Source organism: Ceratotherium simum, chromosome 22, assembly GCF_057802395.1.
Source record: "Ceratotherium simum simum isolate JZ-2026a chromosome 22, ASM5780239v1, whole genome shotgun sequence".
NCBI classification, from domain to species: Eukaryota; Metazoa; Chordata; class Mammalia; order Perissodactyla; family Rhinocerotidae; genus Ceratotherium; species Ceratotherium simum.
This window is the reverse complement of record NC_141921.1, coordinates 35620596-35638706: the sequence shown is the minus strand read 5'-3', so window position 1 is coordinate 35638706 and position 18111 is coordinate 35620596.

The following is an 18111-nucleotide window of genomic DNA, read 5'->3' as shown; positions in this document are numbered from 1 at the left end:
AAAGTTAGGTTTCACAGTCCCGCCTGGCACATCTTTCGGCTTCCAGATCTACTGTCTTCGAGCAGGATAAGCCTCTGGCTCTCTGGACTGTCCACTTTTGTACCCAGAGACACCTCCTGTCTGATGCCTCCTGGAGCTGCACCTAAAAGCCTAGAAATTTCCCTTGTGGCTTTGGCATGACCAGGAGGTGATGGCTTGGGACTCTAAGGCTTGACAGGCATGGCCAAAGGTCTTAGCAGGTAACCTGCCCATGACCGCCATAGTAACCAGAGCTGTCTGCTTGGCTGCATAGGGCCATAGGGTTGGGGATGGTGGAGGGAGTGGATTGACAGCTTGTATCACTTGGCCCTAAAATGGACTTGATGGGGGACAAGGAGATGTAGAGGAGGCCAGCTCGGCTCTGGGGCCCTGGCAGGTCCTGCACAGTGCTGAGTGCCCTGGAGGCAGCCCAGTTCCCCAGGGAGGGGCTGCCCGCAGGCCTGTTATCGCTGGCCAGGCCCCCTCTGTCAGCCCCAGCAGGAGTTAGCAGAGGCTGCTAAGTGGCCTCCTGCTTTCTTCCATGCTCAGGAGAAGGGGGGAGGGAAGGGGTGGGTGGGGGGGTGCAGCACCAGTGGTGTGCGCATGGGGTGATTGTCATGGTTACACTCTGACAAAACAAATGGCTCTGCTTCCTGCAGGCCACCTAAACAGCCATCGCAATGTGGGCATCCATCAAGCCGGCTGCCAGGGCAGCGGGCGCTGGGCTTGGGCACCGGAACCCAGCCCTGGGCGCCCCCTCCAGCAGCTCTGGGTGCAGGGAGGCAGCCGCTGGGGCTGTGGGCGGAGCGAGTGTTTGCCCAGACACGTGTTGCTTGTGGGGCAAGGTAAGGGCTGATTAGCTTGTGTGAGGATGAGGGGCCGGCAGCTGGGCTGTCCCGAGGATGTGTGCGTGAGGATGTGTAAGGGTGCATGTGTGGTAAATTGTGTGTCTTTGCGTGTCAGTGGGTATGTGAGTGAGTGTGTATGTGCAGCAGGGTGTGTGCAGTGTGTGCTTGCACTAGTGGGGAGGGGGATTGCAGAAGATGGGGCTCAGGATGTTCTAGCGTTAGAAGTGAGAGAGACCGCTGCCACATGTTGCTGCGCGCAGTCTCTCTCTCTCTACTCCTTCCCCTCTCTCTCCCTCTTTCTGGAGCTCTCTCTCGCTCTCTCTCTCTCTCTCTATTTCTCTGTCTTTTTTCTGTGTGTGATTCTCTCTGTCTCCCTCTCCCTGTGTCTCTGTCTCTCTCTCCCCTCTGTCTCTGCCTCCCTCCTCCCTCTCTCCCAGTCTCCCCACCCCCCATCCCTGCCACCTGTTTCCACCATCTCCCGGTCCCCCATCCTCTCTTGTCTGTCCTCCTGGGCCCCCGGGCAGTCAGGAGCTCTGCAGGCTGTCCACCCCTGGCTGCCAGGCTAGTGCCCACTGCCCTCTGGGTGCCTGGCGTGTGACTGTCCCCCAAGCCGCCAGCCGAGCGTGTGCCCTTCTCAGAGCCCCACGTCCCCCAGCTCCTGCCAGGTAAGCAGGGCTCCAGGAGGGAGAAGGGGTCCTCGGGAGCGTGGGAGGTGGGCAGGTGGGGGGGGGGCGCTGGGGGGACTTGGCACCCGTGTGCAGCAGTGGCGTCTGCTAACACGTCAAGCCCCCGCTGGAAGTCCCGTCATAACATCTCCAGCAGCCCCAACAGTTCCATCCCCACACTCCCTCTGCGCACGGCACCCGCCCTGCGACACAGCAGACAGAGGCTTGGTGGGGCAGGGGCCAGAACCTTCCCCCTCCTCTCCTCCTCTCCTCCTCTCCAAGAGCAACAGGCACCTTCCTGTGTCCGTTCCTACTCTCCTTTCTTTTTTTGAAGAAGACTTAAAAGGAGGCAGAGCGCTTTTTCTCTCCTCCTCTGCTGGCATAGGAGGCTGTTCCCTGGGTTCACCTGTCTGTACCCAATCAGGTCACGGGAACCGGGCAGAGGCTCAAAGGGCACTGGATGAACTCCAGCCCTCCTGCTTAGGGGTGGAGGGCAGAAGGCACGGAGGGTCCCTTGGTTAGCTGGGTTGGGGGGTGCTGCCGCTGAGTGGGTGTGTGTGAGGTGTGTGGGGGGATGTGTGCTTGAGAAGTGTATGGGGCGTGTGAGTGTAGGGGTGTGTTCCTGGAGGGTAGTGTATGGAGTGAGCTACATGAGTTGGTAAGGGGGGCTGTGGTGCGTGTGTATATGTGCTTAAATGTTTAGGGGTACACGTGTGGGACGCCCTGTGTCTGCTGATACGCAGGGATTTAAAAGTGTGGGGCATGCAGGCATGTGCATGCACTTGTGTAGGCAATTATGGATTGAACTTGACCCAGAGTTTGCTGGGCAGGATCCCCAAGGCCTGACATGGTAGCTGCATACACCTCGTCATCCAGCCTTGATTAGCCTCCCTCCCCAGGGACAGCATTTCAGCTGTTTCCAATTCAGCCTCGCCCACGTGACGATCCAGGGCCCAAAGTGAGGTGGGCACTGAGCCCTGATGGGCAGCCTGCAGACCCCACTGCTTTTCTAACCTGAGGCAGGCCAAGGCTCCTGGGCTGGGGGTGGCTGGGGCTCTGAGCGTCCTCCCCAGCCTTAGGTGACTTGGGGTCTGTGGAAGCCCAGCCCCAAATCTGGGCCAGACGAAGCTCTCAGAAGGGACTCTAGTCATTGGCCATGGGTCTGCTGCCTGGTGAAACGGGCTGTTAGTACCGTTGTCCTGGCCCGAAGGGAAGAGCCTCATTTCTGTCCCTCCTAGTCCCCTCGCTGTGCTCGGCTCTGCGTGGGCACCTGCAGTAGCCGGCTGGCCTCAACTCACCAGACATATGATGCTGATATGGTTCTGGGGGAGCCTGGCTCCACGGGGAGCAGGGACAGCAGAAGAGGCACCCAAGGGCTCCAGAGCAGCTGTTCCTCCAGGACCCTGGCCTTGGGCTCCCACTCAGGGTCACAGTGTCCTCTCTGCTGGGTGAGTGGCTCTCTCGTGGCACCTCCTGGCCAATTCCCTCCAACTACATGACCTGGGTAACCAGTGGCAAAGCTGACTTAGGTTTCTGGTGGTCTCACAGGTGTCCCCAGTCCAGCCAGACTGGGAAGCGGGCTTGGGCCCATGCCAAGTAGAGGGTCACCATAAACAAGAAGTCAACAGACTTCCCTGGGGGCAGTGGGAACAGCCCAGTGGGATCAGTGGACAAAGTACGGCTTCAGATTACCAGGAGTGCACAAATCCTTTCGTCCCGTTAATCTCCTTTAGGAGAATGTGCCCACTGGGTGTTCCCTCATGAAAACCCAGCTGGAGCCTTTCCCTAGCCTGTGCTCTCAGGGGCACTTGCCCAGCATCATGGCTGACCCATGAAACACTCTGGGAGAGGGACTGGGATCAGGGGTGTTCAGTGTGAGGCAAAGAAGGCTTCCTGGAGGAGGTGACGTTAGAGTGGGGACTTGGAGGAAGCAATGGAGGGATGTGGATGTATGGATGGACAAAGAGGAGTGGGGAAGGTTTCATACGTGGCCAGAAGTGTGAGCACAGGGTTGGGAGGGGCAGAAGGTCTTGGTTGACAGGTATCTAGTAAGTCAGTGTGATTGGACAGACAAGCTAGGATGGAAAGAGGGAAAGGAATGAAAATAATTGGATCATTGGGTGCCACTTTATTCCAGGCTCTGTGCTGGGCACTGGGTCTCTGCCCTCAAGGAGCTTGCAGTCTCAAGTGGGGATAGCGACATTAATCAATTGCCCAAGGTTATGTAAAAGAGCACCCATGAAAAAGGCTCTTGGATTGGAGATCTCTTCAAGCTAGCCAGGAGGAGAACACCAAAGGGGCTTCTATGGGCCTTAGGCACGGAGGCAAGGGCCAGGCTGGAGATAGACATTTGAGAGTTGCCTGCTCATACACTGGAGTAGGGCAAGGGTCAACCACTTTGAGAGAGAGCAGAGAGCAGAGGAGAAGGCCTAAGACTGGACCTTGAGGAATCTTTGCCTCCAATGACCAGTCACTTGTTTCACTTTAGTCCTGGTCCTAAGGGATGAGCCTACAAAAGAAACAGAGAAGGGGCAGCAGGAGGGAGGGGACCAGTACCTGGTGTCTTCCCTGCCTTGTGACTCCCCTTTACCAGGTACCTTACCCATGATATTTTATTTAATCCCCACTTTACAGATAATGACACTGAGTCTGGGAGAGCTAGGTTTAAGGTCACATAGCAATGGGCAGAGCCATTTCACCAGAAATGAAATGAGAGACGTTGGCAGGTTCGTCAAACAGTTCCTGAGTACGTGTTCATCCCAGGTTCCCTGAGAGAAACTGAAATGAGAAGGGCCTTTGTGCCAGAAGAGATGCTAGGACCACTCCGTGGCTGGGGATTATTGTGGCAGGATGTGGCTGAGTGAAGCTGTATCCTAGGGGGCTCAGAGGAGGGACAATCACACCCAGATAAAGGGATCAGGAAAGGCTCCAGGGAGGAGGTGGGCCTTGAAAGGACCCAGAAATATATAGCTGGCACAACAGCGCTCTGGGTTGAGGGAAGAGCATAGCAAGGGCATGGAGTTGGGGCTCATGGGGGTCTCAGGAGGAGCAAATAATCTGCTTTGTCAGGAAGATGGGGTAAGAATGGGGGAGTAATATGGGATCAGACTGCAGAGGTGGACTGGGGGGATCATGAGGGAGGCTGGTTTGGACATGAAGGAGTTGGGCTTCAGTCAGAGCTACCGACATCCCTGGAGCAGGGAAGCACTGTGATCAGATCAGGACCCCAGGAGGACAAATCAATGAACCCGAGGAGCTGAAATTTCACCTCTTGAATCCTCACTAGGATCTGGAGGGATCCCAGTCCCCAGTTGGAAAACTCTTTGCTAAATGGTACACTGTGACTGTTCCTGAGACAACGGTCCCAGGTGGGACCGTACAAAGCTCTGCTTCCTTTTCCTGTAACCACACTGGGGATCCAACTGCTGGGCCCAGGACACTGCTAAGTGGTTCCTTCTGCAGGTGCCACTCTAGAGACAGTGGAGGACACAGAGTCAGGATGGGCAGCTGGAGTGGATGTTCCCAGCAAAGCCTAGAATGAGGCCATGGGTGAGAGTGGCTGGAAGGCAGGGGATGGGTCTACCTGGTTTACTATGTATCCCCTGTTCCTTGTTCAGACCCATGCCTGGGTCTGAGCAATCATTGTGTGAGACCCCACAGATATGAAGTTGTGGGCTAAAAACAAAGTGACCATAATAGAAGAACATTAACGAATTGACCACTTAAAAAGTAGTCCCTGCATGAACATCTCTCCTTGCTCAACATCAGCATCAATCCCTGCCCATCACTTAACATCTACGTCTATCAGGTTCTCTTTGGTTGTTGGGTGTGATCAGCAACTGACCATACCATGCCAAAGGATTGCACAGTGAAACTGAAATCTTGGGAAAGCTGTGGGATTTAATGAAGCTGATCAAAGGGGACATTGGCAGACTCTTCTAACCCCACGCAAAGTCGTAGACAAATGCGAACCTGCCAGAGGTAGGCCAGTTAACAACAGAAGAAGAGAAAATTGGCAACAATGTGTTCATGATAGGAAACTTTAATCATTATGCTGTCAGTGAAATATGAAATGAAAAAATGTCATATCATGCTAGCATGTAATTTTGTTCAAAAAAATTATCCCCCAACCCAATCAATACTTGATTTGTTCTTTGTTGATTGAAAGTTTTAGCACATCGTATAATTATAATCTTATTTTGGTCCAGTGTAAGATTCTATTTTCTTTTCATTTTTCAAAATAAAATCCCAGTTGGAAACTTTTTTCATTCACCATTTCCTATGAAATTTTGGTCCCTGTCTTAAATGGATTCACTTGGAGTGGACTTTTTCTGGTCCAATTATTGGGGGAATAAGGAGAACTTATGTGGTCAGTGTTTAATATTTGTAGAATTTATAAACGAACGAGTGAATGAATGAGTGAATGACTATGGGGCCCCTTCCAGAACTGTGCACTTTTGGTTTTCACGTCTCTTGCTTCTGCATTGCCTGCCTCGTTCATTCATTTATTCAATATTTAATGAGCACCTGCTGATTGCCAGGCCCTCCTCTAAGCACAGGGCTTCGTGGAGCTTAGATTCTAGTGGACCCCTGGCCAATCTTCCCTTCCCCCACCTCTTACTCCCTTCCCAATGTTGTAGCTTCTGCCCCTGGAACCATCATCTTTGCTCAGAGACCCAAACATTCGTGGTTCTACTTGCCAAGTTAGGTTAGGTTAGGTTGCAGTAAAAGCTAGCAACATTTTAATTTTTGCTCTTCTCGCAAGTCCAAAGCAGGTCACACATGTTGTCACATAACATGGTCACTCCCAGGTCCAGGTTAACAGAGGCTCCTCATGAACACGTGTCTCCGTGATCACTGTGGCAGGGAACAAGACATGGCCAATTACACACTGGCTTTTAAAGCTTCCGCCTAGAAGTGACACGCTTCACTTCCATTCAGTTCATTGGCCAAAGCAAGACATATAGCTGCGCCTTCAAGGGGGCAAGGAAGTGCAACCTGCCATGTGCCCAGAGGAGGAGAAAGGTCTGCCCAACAGCATGAAGATCACACTTGGGCTTCTTCAAGGCAAGGGCATCAAAGCCTTTATGAGAATGCTAACAGGAAATGGGGGAAGAGGAAGGGTTATCTTGGGATGGATCCCTTTGAACATCTTAGCCCCCAACCCTGGCCACTCAGCACTGATCAGCAGATCTGGATTCCTCATGGCCAGCAAAGTCGGCTTCTGCCACTCTCAAGCCCAGCTTAGCAAAGCGGCAGGTTAGTTTCAATAGTGTCTTAGTCTGCTCAGGCTGCTATAAGAAAAATACCATAGACTGGATGGCTTAAACAGCAGTTTACTTCTCACGGTTCTGGAGGCTGGAAGTCTGAGGTGAGGATGCCAGCTGGGTGGGGGTCTTGGTGAGGGCCTTCTTCTGGTTACAGACGGCTAGGCACCTTCTTGCTGTATCCCCACGTGGTGGAGAGAGCGCTCTAGTGTCTTCTTCTTCTTCTAGAATCCCAACGTGGCGGCTCCACCCTCACGACCTCATCTAAACCTAACCACCTCCCAAAGGCCCACTTCCAAATATCATCACATTGGGGGTTGGGGGTTCAACATATGAATTGGGGGGGGGACACATTTAGGCCACAGCATAGAGAAAGTTCTGTCACAGGAGCTCTCATTCTCTTGTGTTACTTCTCCTCCTCTGAGCCTCAGTCTCCTGATCCTTAAAATGGGGATAATAACCTTTATTTTGCGCCTCCTCATAAAGCTCCAATTACCTCATGGATGTGAAAGTGCCTTGATTATAAATCGCTTCATATGAGGCGTGGACGCTCGTCACTATGACTTTTATGGCTGTGTGGTGGATTTGAGAGGTAAATTGGTGAGGGACTAGAGCCCTCCTCACTACTTTTAATTCCATCATTTTCAATTCCTTGAACCTTGAAGGCTTTTCTAAGATACCCGCTGTCTAAGAGGTTCCTCGAGAGCCTGCTGGGAGGTCTGGCCTTGATAAGCTTCGCCCCTCACCCCGTCTCCCCCCACACAGGCCAAAGCTGCCCGCTCACTTAAGTCAGCCGTGTGTGTTCACACAGCTGGAGTCTGGCCCCCGGCTACCTTGGCTGAGGCACACACACCTGTCCAGATCTGAGGGGCACTTCCTCCGTGCCGTCCACTGTGCTCAGCACTTTACACACGTTGTTCATTTCATCATGACGATGCCAGGAAGCAGGCCCTCTCCTGTGCCCGTCTTACAGATCAGAAAGCTGAGGCTCAGAGAGGTGAAGGAACTAGCCCGTGTCACCCAGAGTACAAGTCGGAGCCTGGCTTCAAACCCAGCGTATGGATCCAGAGCTCCTGACCCTCAGGCTGGCTGAGCAGAGGGACCCCGCAGCTGGCCTCCTCGCTCTGCTCACTCGTCCCCAGTTGCTTTAGTCTCTGCTGCTGACAACCCCGCTTTGTACCTTGGACTCGCAGAGAGAAAGCTTTCCTCTCGCTTCTGTGGATATGGGATACTGTTGCTGTGGATTTTGCGATGGTAAAGTGTAAATGCAGAGGCACCGAAATGAGACTGCCGAGTTCAAGTCCCAGAGCTATCATTTATTAGCTTTGTGACCTTGGGCAAGTTTCTTAACTTCTCTGTGTTCACCCAGATCATCCATTAAACAAAGTCACTGATGGAGTCATGAAGAATCAGTGTGATAATCCACATCAGTTGATTAGCACAGCGCCCGGCTCGGGGACAGGTTGTTGGAAGCGTGGGGAACCTCTGAATCCTACTCCTTAAACCTGTTTGGCAGTGGGGAACTCTGTGCCCCAGACCCAGCTTCTTCAACTGGCTCCTCACTGTCTTTTTTTTTTTTTTTTTTTTTTAAAGATTTTATTTATTTATTTTTTCCCCCAAAGCCCCAGCGGATAGTTGTATGTCATAGCTGCACATCCTTCCAGTTGCTGCATGTGGGACACGGCCTCAGCATGGCCAGAGAAGCGGTGCGTCGGTGCACACCCGGGATCCGAACCTGGGCCGCCAGCAGCGGAGCGCGTGCACTTAACCGCTAAGCCACCGGGCCGGCCCTCCTCACTGTCTTTGAATCTCCGCCTGGTTCTTCACCAGCTGGAGGCTTACCAAGACAAGGGACACTGCAAACCCCTCCTGAGGTTCTCCGGCAGTAAGTCGCCCCGTGAGATCCATGGGGAGGCTCTCCATGTGTCCACTATGTTCCGCTTCCCTCTCGGTTCAGATGATTGTCCCGTGGGAGTCGCCTCGAGTGTGCTGACTCTAGGAGGAGAGCAATGGTGTTGATCCATCATCTCTGCTCGAAGCGGGGGGAAGGATGCTTCCCCACTCCCCACAAGGGGGTGCTCCCAGAAGGAGCGTCAGAAGAGCAGGAGCAGGGGGCGGTGGAACCTGGGGGTTTTGCCCTCATCCGTGCTGAGGGGTTGCAGCGTCTGAGTAAGAGCAAGCAGGTCCCAGGTGCACTGACTGGGCCTTGGCACTAGGACCTGGCCAGCAGGAACAGAGGGACACCGTTAACAACCCAGGTTCTGGATCCAGACTGACTCCTTCAAATCCTGACTCTACCACCAACCCGCTGTGTGACCTTGAGATTTACTTAACCTCTCTGGGCTGTGGTTTCCTCTGCTGTAAAGTGAAGATGATCTATTTCATAGAGTCTTCATGGAGATTCCAGAAACACTCAGTGCCGCCTCTGAGAGTAGACTAAATAGTCAGACATGCGGCCCCCTTAAAAAGGGAACTTCAAAATGGGGAACTGATGCCCATCTTCAGTTCCCTTAGAACAACTGGGAGCATTTGATTCCTTCTGGAGTGGACCCTGGAATGCCAATTTGGGAGAGGGGTATGGGATTAACTCTCCAGGCCCACCTCTTCATGTCATTAGATAAAGACTCCAAGACCCAAGTGGGGTTGGGAGGTGACCCTCTCTGGGTCATTCATTTATTCACTCTGCAATCAAGTGTTGAGGGGGTGATAAGGCTTTGTGGTTAAGAGATGGATCTCTGAAGTCAGAGTCAAATCTCAGCTCCACCTACAAGTGTGTCATCTTGAGCAAGGGATGGAGCCATTCTGGGCCTCAGTTTCCTCCTCTGCAAAATGGGCATAATGGTCATGCCTACTTCAGAGGGCTGTCCTGAGGGTCACCTGAGCTAATTAGTGACAAGCACGTAGAAGATCCTTGTAGATATTAACTGCTCGATACGTGTTAGCTAGTATTATTTTTTAGGAACTGTTTCAGCCACTGTTTCACGTGCTGGGGAATATAACACGGAACAGGACAGCTTTGGCCTTTACTCCCTGGGCAAAGACAGACACTAAGCCAGCAACCCATCAGTCTTCATGCCCCACCAGCTGTGCTGTGTGCCAGGCCTGAGAGGTGGGCACAGCAGTGTGTGTGACAGCAGGGTCCCAGTCTGAGGCCCACATGGAGTGGGTGGCAGAGCTGGCACTTAGGCCTGGGGGCCTTGTCTCCTTGTCCAGTGCCCTCAGCCCACAAGGCCTCTCTGTGCCACCCGAGGGGACAGCATGTGCGGGGGAGCAGCCTCACAGCTTGGCACAAACCTCAGAGGGAAGCTTGGCAACGAATATATTCTTCAGCCAACACCTAGGCTGGACGCCCCGCGAGACGGGGTCCCTGGCGTGGCTGGATGGCACGTGTAGGGGCTGTGGGTGGCCATGGCCGCCATGGGGAAATGCTAAAAACACAGGTGCCAGATGCAGTCTCAGTTGGTGGGAAGGTAAGGCCGGGAGGAAATCCCACAGAGAAAAGGACGTGAGGGCAATCGCCGCCGTTTACTGGGGACGAGACACGGGCGAGCATTTTATATGCAGTATCTCACTTGTAATCTTCACAATAACTGGGAAATAAACCGCCATTTTACATGCCCATTATATAGAGGGTGAAACTGAGTTTCAAAGAAGTTTCCAGTAAGAAAGTGTTGGATATGGAGGAGGAAAGGCAGGTTCCAAGAGCAGGAATGAGCTTCCTCAGCTCATTTCACCACCTAGAGGTGTCTGGGGAGGGCACAGTGCAAGCATCTCTCTTCAGTTTCCTAGGAGTCCCCAAGCAAGAGAGCAGTTCTAGAAGGGAAGTGGCTGCAGGGTGGATTCTAAAATAGCCCTCCCTCCACGCCATCATCCCGTGAGCTCCTCAGCTGACAGGGAGTCATGGGCCGGAGAGAGGGGCGAGGCTCAAAGCCACACGCGGAATCCATTCAGTGCCTTTCGCGGGGCTGCAGGGATGCTGGCAGCTCCGCGGGGGAGCTCCTCTGGCAGATGTGCCCCTGGAAAGGTGGGTGTAAAATGAATTTGTGTAAATGGAGTCCAATTTTCCCAGCGATGCGGGGGCTCATTTCCGAGTGACCCTCAGTGGGCAGAGACTCCAACGCTGGAACCTCACTGGGCCCCCGGGGAACAGGCGTCATCTACCTGCCGCCAGCACCATTCATGTGTGTTTAAACCATCTCTCCTTAACAACAAAGGATCTTTTCAGAGGCCCTACAGGCAGCCCTCGTTTACTTGGAGTTTTCAAATTTGGATGTGCCTTTTCCTCCCTCCTTCAGCCAGTCCAGACGCAGCCTCTTAGCCGGAAGCCTCAGAAGCTGTGGGCGACTTGGGCCTCTGCCACATGCAGGGCTGACTGTCCTGGACGTCCGGACGGGCTGACCTCCAGGTCCCTCGGCAGTGTGGGCGCACTAAGCACTGGGAGGCCTAGGCATTTTCTGTCCTGATAATGCCCCCAACTCCCCCGCAAAGGGAGATGACAGCTATCTCCAGGATGGCATACCTACAGGCTTTGGGCTGAAATAGAGGGATTTCTCCCACTATCAGATTCTTTAATGAACCCATAGCCAACGCCTATTTCCATCCTTGACACATTCCATCCTATTCATTCATTCATTCACTCATTCACTCATTCATTTATGATGGAACACGTGCTGTTCACCCATTCAATTCATTGCTGAGCACTGACTACAGGCCCGACACTGGGGAGAGAGACAAGAGTTCTCACCTGAGCGCTAGTTGCTGACAGCCTTCCAGTTGGGGTGCATGGGGAGCAGGCTCCTTGTCCGTCCTGTTGGCCTCAGTGGCCCAGGCCCAGCATAGAGTCTGGCACGTGGTGGATGTCCCATATACATTTGTTAAATGGACACACAGCACAGGCAGAATGAGGCAGCTGACCTGAGAGGCGCCGACTGTGCTGGTGGGGGGCAGTCATATCCAGCGCAGGACCCCGAGGAGGCTTCATGCAGGGGGTGGCGTTTGAGCTGGGCCTCACAGGATGGGTAAGATCTCCTCTGGGGGAGAGTAAGGGTGGGGGCGGCCTTCCTGGCAGAGCCAGCAGCATCAGGAGAGATATGGAAGCAGGAAAAGCCAGGCTTGTTTGAAGGAATAGCAAGTGATCTTGACCGGCTAGAGCACAAGGTAAATGGGGTGGGATGGGGGTCTCAGAAGCATGGATTTGTTACCTATATCAGCTGGATATGGGCCCAAGGTGGGGAGGTTCAGAGGAAGGAGACCAGCATGTGAGCAGCCCAGGGTTCTAGAAGCTTAGAACAATGAGACTGGATCCAGAGAACCTGTCGACTCTGTCCCCACTTTGATGCGAGCGTTGGTGCCAGTCTGTGGGTGGGGTGGTCCTTAGAGGGCGTGAAAGTGGTATGAAAACATGGACTTCCTAGAGGGGCCAGCGACGGGAAAAGGATGAGGACCCCCAGCCCGAGGTAAGCAGTCAGGGCGGCAAGGCCAGAATTGCTTGGTGGGCTCACAGTCTGCGTCTGGCCCAGGCCTGGCTGAGCCCACTCAGCTGGGGGCCCCAACTCTGTAGACACAATCTGGGGGATCTGGCCATGGTAAAGGCAAGAGGCCTCCAGAATGGCTTTCCAGGTGGAGGGAGGAGGCCTGCCATGCTGTCCCTAGGACAACAATGAACTGGGGACCAAAGGGCAGATTTGGGCCCCAAGGACAGAATCAGAGGGGTTACTGAGACGGGCGCTTCGGCAGAGACCCAAGGACCTTCCAGCTTTGCCAGCTTGGAGGCCTGTCCAGGGCTCACCCAGCCCAGGAAGGGGGCCTTGTGGGGAGCGCCTATGGAAGAAGGCAGAGAAGAGAAGCCCCCAGCCCCCTCAGGCCCCACCTGCTTCCCGCCCCCTCACTCGGCAGCCATTCTCTCCTTTATCCACCCAGTTTCCGAGGAGGTGGGCACCGTCATGGTCCCATTTTACAGATGTGGAAGCTAAGGCACAAGGAGGTTAAGTAACTTGCTCAAGGTCACACAATATGTAAGTGGCAGAGCCCAGCCGAGGTATTGGCCCAAGGCCGCCAGGAAGTGGCTAGCAGGACTCCAGGCAAGTTTGCTCCTTTCCAATCTCTTTCTGAAAAGCAAATGTCCCCTGGCAAGCGGGCGTGAGGCCCCTCTGCGTGACCCCAGGAGCACCGATGCAGGCGTTCTCCATCCCTGTCATGGTGACTGAACACGAAGCAGGGTCCCAGCACTCTCTTCTCCCTCCTCCCTTCCCTGCGCATCCTTCCCGTATCTCATCTAAATCAAGTCACACGCTGCCTGCCGGTAGCTCTTGGCCTGGTCTCCGTTCTCAGCTGAGAACACTGCACCCCAGGCTGTTCCAGGACAGACTGGGGCCTAGGCCACAGGTCTCCCCAGAGGCATATTCTGGAGCCTGGGGGGTGGGCAAGGGCTGGCTGAGCTCACGGTGCAATCAGGATCACAGCAGCAGTTTGAGAGGCTTCAGAACCAGGGGAAGCCCAGGGTCCCTGCCCCCACAGCCCCAGTTCACCAGGCTCTTGGGCCTACCTCCGAGAGGGAAAGGACAGGCTTCCCATCCCATCCAGCCTGACACTCACCAGCTGTGTAATTCTGGGTTCCAGGCTCCCCCCACTACTGTGCCTCATTTTCCCCACCCGTAAAGTGAGGGTGGGTGTGAGCATGAGCAATGACTGTAAAGCACTAGAACCTGGTAGGCGCCCCCGTTTATGGAAAGGAATGCCCCCCATTCCGCTCTGAACTGAGCCCTGGGCAGGAGGCTGGGACACAGGCCAAGAAGAAGGAGGTGCAGCCACTGTTCTTACAGCACTCGCAGCCCTGTGGGGTTGACAGCATCACAGATGGGCAGTTACAGTGCTTCCTGATGTGAGGTGTGACAGACCCATCAGTGCCCAAAGGCTGTGGAAGCCTTGAGGAGGGTGTGTCTGATGGACTGAGTGTCAGGGAAGGCTTCACGGAGGAGGCGACAGTGGACCTGGGCCTTGAACGGTGAACAGAACTTTGAGAGGGAGAGAAGAAGGCAACCATCATTCCAGGAAAAGGCTCAAGGGTGGGGAAGAACCTGTTCAGGACATGGTGAGGTCAGTGTGTGTAGAGCAAAGTGAACATGCAGGACATGGCAGGAGGTGACCCTGGACTGAGATGGGGACCCGACGGGGAAGAGCCTTGAATGCCATGCTCCGAGTTGAACCTGACCTGTTGGACAAAAGCAACGGGAAGCCACTAAGCTCAGGGGAAAGGGAGGCCTGTGTGTGTGTGTGTGTGTGTGTGCACGTGAGGTGATGGAGTAGACTGGAAGGGAAACAGTCCCGGTTGAAGGACCAGGTCGGAGATGGTAGAGATGGTCCAGGGGAGAGCAGTGAGAGGGCAACAGTGGGGATGGAGAGGAGAGGAGGATTTCAAGAGTGCTTGGGTAGAGGTGTCAAGGCTTGGGGAGAAGCTTAATGCAAGGGGCAGTGTAGCCTCATGGTTAAGCACATGGGCTCTGTGGTCCTTCCGCTTGGGTTCAGTTCTTAGCCCCATCACCTACTGGCTGCGTGGCCTTGGACAAGCTACCCCACCTCTCTGAGCTTTGGTGTTTTCATCTATAAAACAGGGATACTAAGAGTACCTACCTCCGAAGGCTGCTGCCAGGTTGGTTATATAAAGCACTTGGAATGATGCTTCATCCGTTCAACAAATATTTACTGAGCACCGAATATGCCACTGGTGTTATTCCGTGGGTGGTGGATGCAGCAGTGGACAAACTAAACCAAATCCTTACCCTTGTTGGGGATTTCACTCTAGAGAGTTGGGGGGACACAAGATAAATAAACAGAATATATGAACGTCAGATGACGACCAGTGCTAAGTAAAAAACAAGCAAGGGACAAGGGATAGGAAGTGTGGAGAGTCTGCGATTTTACACGTGACCCACGTGCCTAAGTGAGTGGTTTTGGAGATGGAGTGATCACAGGTAGCGTCTCAAGTTCAAGGCGTGAGAGTGGGAATGGAGGCTGAGCTGGAGGGGAAGCAAAGTTACTGAGATGCGGGGGTCAGGAGACAAAAGCCCAGGGAGTGGGCTGCACCACTCCCATGGATGCTAAAGTCACCCCAGGTGATGGCAGGGCACGGGGAGCAGAGGAAGCCAGGAGCCAGGTGCCAAGTGTCTGCTAAAAGGAAGGTGTAATCAGGACCTGGGAGATAGTAAGCCACAGTGGGGGCAGCCAAAAAGCGTCAGTACCCCCGCCCCCAGAGAAGGGGTTTCATAGGAGAAGAGTGAAGGTCTTGGAGCAGCAAGTGGGACCAAGGAGGGCAGCTATTGCACATCCCGACTCCAAGGATTGACGAGGAATAAGCGGCCCCTCCTGGAGAGGACTGCAGGGGAAGCAGATTCTCGAGCAAGGACGCAGAGAGAATCTCAGAGGCTCAGAATGCAGGGAGCCTGCTGGCTACGGAGTGGTGGTTGCAGAAGGCACAGGGGGCGGGGATGTTTGGAGAGGGGGAGATGGCCAGGGGCTGGCTCAGGGGCGCAGAGTAGCAGAGCGTCCCCGAGGGACTGATAGTCTGTTAGAAGATGGGTGGGACCCACGTGTTGCTGGGGAGGGTGTATTTGGGGCCCTGACTTGCAAACACTGGGATGAGATTCTAGTGGATTTAGCTTCGACATCTCCGAGGAACTGACCTGGGCCTCGTGGCCGGGGGACTTCTCTCCCTCAGCTGGACGAATGGGAAACCCAGAAACGGCCAGCTTTGCACTATGATTACATATTGATTGATTCGATTATTCAACAAACATTTATTCACCACCTACCATTAGTGCAGGCACTATTCAAGGTCCTAGGGAGATATCAGTGAGAGAAACAGGCCCCAAATCCTTGCCCCTGTAGAGAGGAAGCAGAAGATAAGCCGTAAACGTAATAAACATTTTTATATATAGAACGTTAGTGATATGTACTATGGGAAAAATAAAACAGTAGGATGAGGGATTGGAAGCGAAGATGGGGAAACGGGTTGCCAATTGAAATACAGTATTAAGGGTAGGCCTTCCTGAGAATATGCCATTTGAGCAAAGACTTGAAGGAGAGAGGGAGTGAGACATATGGCTGTCTAAGGGAAAAGCATTCCCAGAAGAGGGAACAGCCAGTGCAAAAGATCTAAGGCAGGAGAAGGGCCAGAATGAAGTCAAAAATGGGGAGATCAGAAAGGAAACAGGCATGAGACCCAGATCAGGGGGGCCTTGAGGGACGTGGGGAGCCGTCAGGGGGTTTGTACTGGAGAGTCACATGACTGGATCCATATCTTCAAACTATCACTCTGTCTGCTCCATTGGGAATAGACTGTAGGGGGGCAAGAGGATGGCAGCAGGGGAGGTGAGAAGAAGGGGTCAGGTTTTGAGTCTGTTGGCTTGCAGCTTGATTTAAATCTGTCTCTTCCATTAGTTTATGTCTCACATCTGCCTTGTTCCCCACTGTCTCCCAGCACCTCGGCGATCACGAAGGGTTAGTGTCCTCGGGAGGCTGCTGACGTTCATTCATTCATTCATTCGTTCGTTCATTTCACTTTATAAATATTTATTGAGCACCTGTTACGTGCCAGGCACTGTACAGTTTTATAGATTTATCGTTTTATAGGTTATTTATAGTTTTATAGATTTAAAGATTATTATTAATCTTACAGTTTTATAGATTATTCAACACAACCTTCACAGTTCTGGTGATGGGAGCTGGTGGCCCCTCCGCTCACCCAGTTTTGTAGACGAGGGAACTAGCATTCAGGGACTAAAGTGACTCACTCAGGGCGAGGGAGGCAGTAAGTTATCCACCGGGATTCAAATCCAGGCTCGTCTGGCTCCAGAGAGGCCTGCTCAAAGGACGCGATCGTTTGGCAGTTACAAGTTCTAGACCATCCAGAAGCAGACTTGGTATTGAAGTCACACCGGAGCCTCCTGTGACCTGTAAGGGATCAGGGTCAGCCCGACGTGTCATTCAGAGAAAGCCAGTCCAACACCCACAGAATTCAAAGCTTTTTGTGCCTCTTAAAGAATATTACAGGGGACCTAGTTTGTCACTCAGGGCATCCCTTCTTAAAAATCCTCTTTCCTGCCCTCCAATTCTCCTGTGGCTGCTCTAAGGTCTCTATGTTGACCCTGACACACTAAAATCATCACCCAGACGCTGTTCTTGAGGCTAAGCCCTGCCCTCTCACACTGTCCTGGAGACAACTCTGGTAACTTCTTCCCTGTCAAGTCTCTCCTGAATGTTTCCTGCGGCCTGGTGCCCACTCGAGGCTCAGGGCGGGAAGGTTGGAGGGAAGACACTCAGCATTATTTGCTCTGGTCCCCATCTCTCACAGGGATGGCCCTGGGCGCCTCCCAGGAGAAAGTTCTACACAAGCATCCACTGTACCCCTGTCCTTCGGGCACCCCAAACTCAGGTACAAAGCCAAACACATCTCTCTTGAGGCCTCGATGTCCTCATCTGCAGAACAATAGTGCACTTTATAAGGTTGTTGTGGGATTAAATGAGATGATATAGGTGCCTGGCACATTTTCGATGATCAATGAATTCCAGCTGCTGTTACTATCTTCCCCCTCTCCCCAACCTCCCCTGCCGCTAGACTGTAAGCTCCTTCAAGACAGAGCTGTGTCTTATCTTTGGATCCCCAAAGATTCAAGGCTGGAATAAAGTAGGTGCTTATCAATGCTGGATGAATTTATGAAAGATATGCATTAATTAGGCCCCAAAGAATTTCAAGTTTACTCTTCCCGAGAGGGCTGATATCATTAAAGGATCAGTTCTGAGGGAGTCTGTCCCGTGTTACCAACATTGCTCACCCAAGCCCCACTCCCTGGGCTAGGAGCCTCCCCAGGAAGCCTGGGGTGGGCACCAGTGGCGATGTGGGAAGACTGGGTTGGATAAGATGCCCTTGGTAAAGCTCCACCCCATGGTGGACTTAAGTCCAAGTTCACCGCACATCTGGGTGCTGTTTCCCTGAAGCTGCATTCCTCTATCAGCATTCTGGCCAGGAGTGAACCAGCAGGAGGAGGGAGGGAGTGTGGGTGGCGGGACACGTGGATCAGGAAATGAACTCCGCCATCTTGTTCTGCCCCCTGGGAGTCGCCAGGATTTGCTAGGGCCACGGGGACAGAGAACCTCTGAAAGAAGGCAGCTGGGGATACAGCAGCCCCCTCCTGCTCCTTATCTGCCGCCTGCTTATCAGTCATCAAGATAAGCCAAAGCTGAGAGCTGTCTGGGCCGGAGCCACAAGGGAGAACATAATTAAAAAGACACTGCTGGCCTGGCAGAGAGGGCGGGAGC